Source organism: Rhinopithecus roxellana, chromosome 6 (genome assembly GCF_007565055.1).
Source record: "Rhinopithecus roxellana isolate Shanxi Qingling chromosome 6, ASM756505v1, whole genome shotgun sequence".
Lineage (NCBI taxonomy): Eukaryota > Metazoa > Chordata > Mammalia > Primates > Cercopithecidae > Rhinopithecus > Rhinopithecus roxellana.
Genome location: NC_044554.1, coordinates 21,959,556 through 21,969,544, shown reverse-complemented (window position 1 = coordinate 21,969,544; position 9,989 = coordinate 21,959,556). Strand labels below are relative to the sequence as shown.

Here is a 9,989-nt window from a genome sequence, read left to right as displayed (position 1 = left end):
TTTATTAATATGTTTACAAATATTCTTCTGGTTATCATAGAATGCTTACTGATGTATGTACTAGAACGACAAAGCAAGAATTAGAAGGCGTAGAGTTATTGAACAAGAAAATAATTATTCTCCAAAAAACAAAAGAATTATTTTTCCATTATAAGTTATATTCTGAGAACGAAAACCCAGCTGACATTAAAACAGTAATGTTTATTTTATAGGAAAAAATAAAAGAATGACAGCTCAATTCACTTTAAAGACAAGTCACACCAAAATATCATAAGAAAAGATCCTTTCCTTTGCAAATGTTTGTATTGCTTCCTGAATCTTTTTCCCATTATGAGAACCAGAGAGCATGTAGTATACAGTGATGTATTGGCTTTTGTTCACAGCATGTTCACGACAATGCTATGGATTTTGGGTCAACGGGCTGCAAATGAGATCTTAGATTTCGACTTGTAAAAGTTTGTGGGTTTGTTTGTTTGTTTGTTTGTGCTGGTGAGATACAGGGACACAAAAAGGCAGTTGTAATTTTTTATTTTATTTATTTATTTATTTTGAGATGGAGTCTTGGCTCTATCACCCAGGCTCAAGTGCAGTGGTACAATCTAGCTTACTGCAAGCTCTGCCTCCCGGGTTCACACCATTCTCCTGCCTCAGCCTCCCGAGTAGCTGGGACTACAGGCGCCTGCCATGACGCCCGGCTAATTTTTTTGTATTTTTAGTAGAGACAGGGTTTCACTGTGTTAGCCCAGATGGTCTTGATCTCCTGACCTCATGATCCGCCTGCCTCGGTCTCCCAAAGTGCTGGGATTACAGGTGTGAGCCACCGCGCCCAGACTTTTTTTTTAAAGAATAAAATTGTATCATCAACTGAAAATATTTACCTTTATTGGTTCTTACCTTGAAGAGTCTGGCTTAATCTGAGACAGCAGCCTGCTCTTTAACATGTCTGTAAATTTAACATTATTTGAAAAGCTAATGAAGCACATTTTAGTTTCTACTTCCTTTTTGGCTGTACAGTTCTGTTGATGGATGAAGCAATATTTGGAATACATGTTAGTAAATGCTGACACATACATGTGCTGAGTTTTATGTATGCATGTAGAAGAATTGCAAGGGTCATGAATGCATCATAAAACATAATTGCCTGTGTTATAATTGGACCCTGAAGAAAAACTGCCCTGCTGCAGCTTGAGGCTTTTCTTCTGGGAATGAAGAACAAAAACAAAAACAAAAACACACAAAAAAATCGCTCTTTCCTTACCAGTTTCATTTCTATACATCTTTAGCATCAATTTAAACTGCAGAAATAATAGTACTAAATTATCTACTAGAAAAAAAGTTAAACTTCATGGAAAGAGTATCTTCACAAATCAGATTCTATTTCCTGAAGTTGTATATTTTTTGGCAAACTTGTTTTCATTTTATCGAGTCATTCACGATTATAAAATATTCATCTGAGATTATTTACAAGAGTAGGTAAATTAAGATGGAATCACCAGATTCAAGGAGTCTATATCTTTCAAAAAGAATTTATTGCTTTTTTTGGGTGACAGGATGTCCTTAGTTTTATGTTATCCCTAATGGGAATGTTCAGAAACTTGTTTTAAGTATTAATTCTCATATTCATTATGTGAATAGTAAACAAGCTTGTGTCGGAGTTTGGTTTGAATAATCTTTGTTTATAACTTAGTCTCTTTTTAATTACTCAGTCTTCTGTAGTCCCAAATCCCTTTGCTCTTCCGCTTCACATGGGGCTCATCACATTTGTCTTTTTTTCTGTTTTGTGCATGTGGCGTTTTTTTTGTTGTTGTTGCTCCACGGCCTAGGTTGGTGTTTGCTAAGAGCTACACAGAGTGTTGTTAAGTTTATTACTGAACTGTCTATGCTTTTAAAAATGCCATCTCTTTTTAGCCATTTTCTTTCTCCTCTAAATTCATAGAGTAATGTAAAAATAATAAGAGAATATTACACTTTAACCAAGCTGCTGAAAAGTAGGAAACAGAATGAAATAATGAGTAACTTATTACAAATAAGTCGAATCAACCTAGATTTTGACAAATCTAGGCAATAACGAAGACTTTTAATAACCATAGAAAGAAATTTTGTTTTTTTTAGGAGAAGGCTTATGAACAACAAATAATCATTGCAAAGCAGTTTAAACACAAAAGTGGCTAAAGAGTCTAGGTAAATGTACTAAAGCTTACAAGCTGAATTATTCAGTGTTTCAATAATCTCCAAATGCCTGAAGTACGGGGACCACCCTGTGTCCTAATGAATACACTCATCCTTTCCTTAAATAATTCCCTTACTTTGATAATTTATAATTTCACTCCCACTGTCTTCCAATTTGTTGTGGGGCAACTTCCATAAAGGACACAGTCTCTGAGATGCAACCATTTGAAACTAGTAATTATCAGGTAATGACTACAGAAAAGAAATTATTTAGTCAATGCATTAGTTCAAAAATAGCTGATCATTGGTCTGCTCACACTTCCTCCTACCTTCCTCCACCTTCCTCTCTTTGTCCATAATCTGGTTTCTGTTAAAGAGTCTATTCTTATACTGTTTGAACCTCATCTTTCACCCACATACATCCTGCTGCTTTGCAGGTAACCATGACAATATTTCACAGGACTGAGGTTAGGTGCCATATAAAATGCAGCCATGCCGTCTTAAATTTATTAGCAAGCACACCTTTCCCAAAATATACACACACAAACAAATATCATGTTAAAACTGCATGACATTTGGGAACTCTTAAAAGACCGAGTGTGCAATCAAATGATTTAATGAGTGGGGGGAGATAATGATTCTTTTGCTTGGAACAAATAAAAGCATATAAATCCTTGCTAATACAAAAACAGTATCTTAATTTTTTCTACATTATTATCCCAAGTACTTTCACTTCTTCAGTATCTGCCTCCTTAAGATTTACATTAATTAGAAACATTTTCTAACTAATAATCCCAACAAAGTTGAAGGTAGATATATTTTCTGGCTTGTAGCTTAAAAGAAAAATATTGTTAATAATTATTAGTCATTTAGTATTTCTAATCAGACAACTGTGGTATAACATGAACACACTGGTCAAGGAGTAAGAAGTTTGAGATTCAGATTCTGGGCAATTATAGCAATTGCTGGATCATCCAGAGTTTTTCCCATATGGACTATATTTTAAGGTTTTGTTTACTCACATTTACTAATTCAATTATCTCTTTACTGGCAATTCAAGTATCTCCCATTCTTGCCTCTCTATAGAGCTTTAGTTCATTATGGAGTTGAAATAAAAGCATAAAACCCATCCAAAATAAATCTTTTTTTGAGCATTAGTGGAAACACTGTCCTAGACACTGAGGCTAAGAGAAAGATACTAGATATTATCCCAGAACTTGGAGACATAAGTCACATCTTATTTAGCCTTTTCTCTAAATGGTTTCTTTCCTTGTTAAACTAGTATATATTTCATAATCAATACTGTCACACTCTTAGGTGTTCCCAAAAAATGAGTGATACAGAGGCCCAGCCCTCAGGAAGTTCATACTCTATCTATCCCATTATTTCTTCTTCCACTATATTTCTTTAATTCTTGCTCTTATCTCAGTACTAGAGTCAGTGTCTTTTTCTTGAACTTTGCCCAGTGTCAATTACTCATCAGATTACATTCTTGAAAACAAAGCTTCCAACATATCACTAACTCTAAAGGCTTCCAATTGCATAAAGTTTGTCATTGAAGGATCTCCAAAACATGCTTCTCAGCAAACCTTATGTTATTCCATTACCATATTTTTGCCAACATTGTTCCTTCTACCAGGTACTTCCCATTGTTTTTAGTTCATCAGTATTTAACGACCAAGTTAGGCTACAACTGCTCTTTGAAGCCTTCTCAGACATTCAAAATGATATCATTAATAATAAATAAAAACAGCAATAATATCTAATAGTTGGATGCTAGGTCTGTGTTCCAGTTATGCACCATGGTAATCATCTTACATGCATTACCTCAGTCTCTGCATTAATTTTCTATTGCTGTTGTAATAAATTAATACAAATTTACTGGCTTAAAACACAAATTGGTTCTGAAGGTTAAAAGTCTAATAAATTCCGAATCTGGCTCCCCATTTCCTTTTTTAAGGATCCTTGTGATTACAGTGGACCACCCAGATAATTCAGAATAATCACTTAATCTCAAGGTCTTTAACTTAATCACATCTGCAAATTCTTTTTTGTCATGTAAGATAACATACATATTATCTCCCATAATAACCTCTTATTTTTTTCACAAGAAAATCTTTCTGGGTGAGATGAGGACTGTATATCATATGGGCTACTTATGTATTTTCCTCCATGGGAAGTAACAGAGAACTGAGAGAGTGTGGAGCCATTATATCACCTCAGATGTTGTAGAGTTGGTGGGAGCGGGTGCATATAGGAGACTAGTGGTTAAAAACGTGATCTCTGTATTCAGAAAGTCTGGACTGGACTAACCTAACACCTCTATTTGCATTGTGTGACCTTGAGAAGTTGACTTTAAAAACTTTGTGCTTTAGTTTCCTCTTCTTCAAAACAAGGACAATAATGATCCCTATCTCATGGGGCCACTTTGAGGATTAAATGAGTTAATCTATATAAGTACTTCAGGAAGCTATTGGGATGTACAAGTGTTCAAGAAATGTCAGCACTTACTGTTATTATCATCATTACTAGACAAAGCTGTGGAGATACCTATGCTATCACTATCAGTCAGAAAGTGGGCAGCATGACTCTGGTGAACTGAAGTGCAGAGCAGAGTATGGATGAAAGATTGCTATTAATAAGAAAAAGCAAAAGACATTTTTAATACCTTGCAAAAAAGATTAGAAATAATATCCATAAAATATGTTTTTAGAATGTTTCTATGTGGTGAATGATACAGAGTATTTGGTCCGGAGCCTGTAAAAATAAACTTCTCTGATGATGTTTATTTGTCTTCAAAGCTACTAGGATTTATTTTTGTATTTCCTTTTGTCATGGGCTTCCTCAAAATTGATCCTGAGATTAGGATTCTTGTTCAAGTGATGTCTTACAGAAAGGGAAGCAGTAGGAGCAGAACAGGTCAGAGAGGTGCTTTCAGAAGCTAGTTTCATCCTGAGACCACGGTGGGGTACTCTGAGTGAAAATTAGACAAATAAGTTAGTTCCATGTTGGGCAAAGGACCCAGCCAATCAGCACAGGTCTGGGTGAGAAATAGCCTTCTAGGTGAGACAGCTTCAGTTTTGCAAGTCTTGGGAGAAGGGGGTGGTTGTGAGTTGATAACAGCTGATGCACATAACGACTGGTACATGGGTGCACTAGGCAGTTAAAGGGATCTGAGAAGGACACCAATACCATCCACTGTATGTATTTGAGTTCTTCTCTGTGTATTAGGGTCTTCTTCTTCAGATTGCCCTCTTTCTCTCTAGACTGTACACATGAACCCAAAGAAGAAAACGCCTTCTGCTGCTATACTAGGCTTCTTCTGCTATGTATTAAGGTCATACTTATACATAATACTATGTAATCTGATGTTCTCTCTGGTTCCACTAATCTGAAGGATACAAAAAGGAAACATGGCATTGACAACAAAAAAGAAAACTCCCTTTCTCAACTCCACCAGCAGAGTGTCTATAATACTTATTCCCAACCCCTCCTTCCTGGGTTTAGGGTACCTCATGCTGAGGAAGCATAACCCTTCTCTTCTCTTCTACCTTGATGTGCCCAACATTTCTTCCTATACTATTTCTGTTTTCCTATTGGCAACCTGACTCAGGTCATTTCTACCACTGCTTTCTGATCTTAGTGTGGCTGTTACTATACTTACCTGTTTCTCTTAACAGGCATTATCCCAAACTGGGTGGAAATGTCTCCTTCTGCACATACATTCTATAAAACATTGTATTCATATAATTGTCATGATGAAATGCTGCCCTGTGTCATCAGTCTCCCTGAAAGACTATATGAGTGTGGGCAGCTAATATTTATTGAGCTCTTACTAAGTGCAACGCATGGACTTACCACTTTTAATCTCATTTATTTCTCACAAGAACCCAATAAGATAAGCACTCTCATTATATTCATTGTCTAGCTGAGGAAATGAAAAGATCATAGAGAGAAAGAGGCAGAGATAATTAATTAAGACAAAATAGCTTGGAAGTATAAAAGCTGAGATTCAAACTGTAGGATTGTCTGTCTCAGAATCCATACCTTAAAAGAATCTAAAAAATATACACTGCCTCTTTTTTTTCTTTTTTTTCTTTCTTTTTTTTTTCTTTTTTTTCATTGCAGGCTTTTCCTCCTCTGTGCTTATGCGTACATTGTAGAGGGTAGAGAGCAATCTGAATGGAATAATTGTACTCCAAACACAGCATCCCATCTAAAAGACTGTCATTGGACCAACTCCATTCATGGTTCAAAGTCAACATCTTACCAATTTTAAGCTTCACCTAAAAGTTTTAATGTTGACTCTTATTACTGGATGGTTTAAGAGTCTTAAACCTGTAAGCCAGTTGTCAGTCTGAAGAAATAGGAAGCTCTCTTATAAATAAGCTCCTGTTTGACCTTCCTTCCAATTCTTCAAATTTAACACTTCCCAACTCACTTGTCTTCTGTATCCCTGCTATATTTCATATTCATTTCTCTCTCTTTTTTTATTTTTAATTTTTTTGAGACAGAGCCTTGCTCTGTCGGCCATGCTGGAGTGCAGTGGCACGATTTCGGCTCACTGCAACCTCCTTCACCCAGACTTGAGCAATTCTCCTGCTTCAGCCTCCCAAGTAGCTGGGATTACAGGTGTGCACCACTACGCCCAGCTAATTTTTGTATTTTTAGTAGAGATGGGATTTCACCATGTTGCCCAGGCTGGTCTCAAGCTCCTGACCTCAGGTAATCTGCTTGCCTTGGCCTCCCAAAGTGCTGGGATTACAGGTGTGAACCACCGTGCCCAGCCCATATTCATTTCTTAACATGTACTCTTATGTCAGTAATTGTGTCAGTAATTATTTCAGATATGCTATAAGGATCTGCTCATAGAAAAATGGTCCAACAAGGCAGCACAGAGATATATCGGAAGTGAAAAACAATGGAAAGACTACATAATAAACATAAATCTGCATAAATATTGACTTTATAAAACAATATAAACAATATTTTAAGGAGTTAAAAATACTTTTTAATAATAACACAAACAGCATGAATGGTATAAATCAATATGTTCCAATGTGTTTGCATTGTCTAAGAAATGCTGAGTATTAGTTTTTATTAGACTTTAATAAGTCAGCAATGTAACCATTAGAGTAACCACTAAAAGAATAATATATAATTATCAGTCTAACAAGGCAGAAAATATAAATAATAAGAAAATACTTAATCTGAGAGAAAGCAAGAAAAAAGGAGCACAGCAAAGGTGGATAAATAGAATGCAGAGAGTAGTGTGGCAGATTTGAACTCAAATATAATGGTACTTATAGTAAATGTAAATAGACTGAAAACACTAACAAAGATTTTCAGACTGGATTTAAAACAAAAATTTGAAAACCTATGCTGCTTACAAAAGACATTTCTTAAGTTGAAATAAAAGACCAAAAGTAAAAGGATGAAAAAAAAATAGTATTCAAAAACTAACTAAAAGAAAGCTCATACTAACAGTGGCAAGAAGCATTACTATCAATAAAGAGGAATATTTCCTAATTAAACTTTGAGTCACTAGAATTATATGGCAATTCTAGACTTTTATGTACCTATTAACATTGTCTTTCTCTAGGTAAAACAAATACATAAAAACAAATTCACAGCCATAATTGGATATTTCAACACATATCTCTTTGTAAATAATAAAACAGGTTAAAAATCAATCAAGATGTAGAAGACTTGAACATTACTAACAAAGTTGATCTAATTACATATTAATAAACTTACATCTAAATTATAGAATTCACATTCTTTTCAAGTTCACATAGAATGTTTAACACAACTGATCATATGCTGGGCCAGGCAAGTCTTCATATTCTTCAAAGTACTAACATAGGTACCGAGCCCCTGGCGCTCGCCTGGGAGGGAGGCGAGGCTGCCCGCGTCCCCGGAGCTCCCGATCCTGGGGTGGCGGCCACATCCCCCTGCCACGCACCTGGGGGACGGGAACACGGGACGGAGTTATCTCTAGCTCCTATACCACCACCACCACCATCACAGCGCCTCCCTCCAGGGTCCTGCAGAATGGGGGAGATAAGTTGGAGACGATGCCCGTCTACTTGGAAGAAGACATTCGCCCTGATATAAAAGATGATATATATGACCCCACCTACAAAGATAAGGAAAGCCCAAGCCCCAAGGTTAATTATGTCTGGAGAAACATCATCCTTATGTCTCTGCTACACTTGGGCGCCCTGTTTGGGATCACTTTGGTTTCTACCTGCAAGTTCTACTCCTGGCTTTGGGGGTTATTCTACTATTTTGTCAGGGCCCTGGGCATAACAGCAAGAGCTCATCCTCTGTGGAGCCACCCGTCTTACAAACCTTGGCTGCCTCTGCGGCTCTTTCTGATCATTGCCAACACAATGGCATTCCAGAATGATATCTATGAATGGGCTCATGACCACCGTGCCCACCACAAGTTTTCAGAAACACATGCTGATCCTCATAATTCCAGACACGGCTTTGTCTTCTCTCACATGGGTTGGCTGCTTGTGTGCAAACACCTAGCTGTCAAAGAGAAGGGTGGTACGCTAGACTTGTCTGATCTAGAAGCCGAGAAACTGGTGATGTTCCAGAGGAGGTACTACAAACCCCAGTTTGCTGCTGATATGTGCTTCATCCTGCCCATGCTTGTGCCCTGGTGTTTCTGGGATGAAACTTTTCAACACAGCTTGTTTGTTGCCACTTTCTTGAGGTATGCTGTAGTGCTTAATGCCACCTGGCTGGTGAACAGTGCTGCTCACCTCTTCGGATATCATCCTTATGACAAGAACATTAGCCCCCGGGAGAATGTCCTGGTTTCACTTGGAGCTGTGGGTGAGGGCTTCCACAACTACCACCACTCCTTTCCCTATGACTACTCTGCCAGTGAGTACCGCTGGCACATCAGCTTCACCACATTCTTCATTGATTGCATGGCCTCCCTGAGTCTGGCCTATGACCGGAAGAAAGTCTCCAAGGCCTCCACCTTGGCCAGGATTAAAAGAACCAGAGACTGAATCTACAAGAGTGACTGAGTTTGGGGTCCCTCAGGTTCCTTTTTCAAAAACCAGCCAGGCAGAGGTTTTAATGTCTGTTTACTAACTACTGAATAATGCTACCAGAATGCTAAAGATGACGATGTTAACCCATTCCAGTACAGTGTTCTTTTAAAATACAAAGGTATTGAAACAACAACTCTGCCTTTATGACGTTAAGCTGATATTATTTCTTCTCTGATCCTCCCTCTCTTCTAGGCCCATTGTCCTCCTTTTCACTTTGTTGCTATCGCCCTTCTTTCTCTTATTGCCTCCCAGGAAAGCAGCTGGTCAGTCTTTGTTCAGTGTCCAGCTTCCAAAGCCTAGACAACCTTTCTATAACCTAAAACAAATGGTCTTTGCTCCAGATAGCTGTCTTTCCTTGAGCTGTTGTGAGCTTTGAAGTAGGTGGCTTGAGCTAAAGATAAAACAGAATCTTCTGGGCAGTCCCCTGTTAATTATCTTCAGCCCACGCTTTTGCTAGATGGAATGGAAAAGCAACTTCATTTGACATAAAGCTTCTAAAGCAGATAAACTGTCGGAGGAGAGATTTAGCATGTGTGAATGTAAGGACGAGGGAAGTGAAGCAAGAGGAACCTGTTGCCATGATCAGATGTGCAGCTGCATACCTAGTGAGGACTTCAAGCCCCACCACACAGCATGCTTGCATTCTCTCCTGGCTTGGGGTAAGAAGTGGCTGTGGTGTTTGGCAATGCTAATTCAATGTCACAACATATAGTTTAGTCTGAGGATAAAGAAGAGACATTCTGA

General features: G+C 37.7%; 1 pseudogene; it reads left to right on the top strand.

The window, feature by feature from the left end:
- The first annotated feature begins 396 nt into the window (after nucleotides 1-396).
- LOC104681580 lies at nucleotides 397-9,200 on the top strand (annotated as a pseudogene).
- The last annotated feature ends 789 nt before the right edge of the window (nucleotides 9,201-9,989 follow it).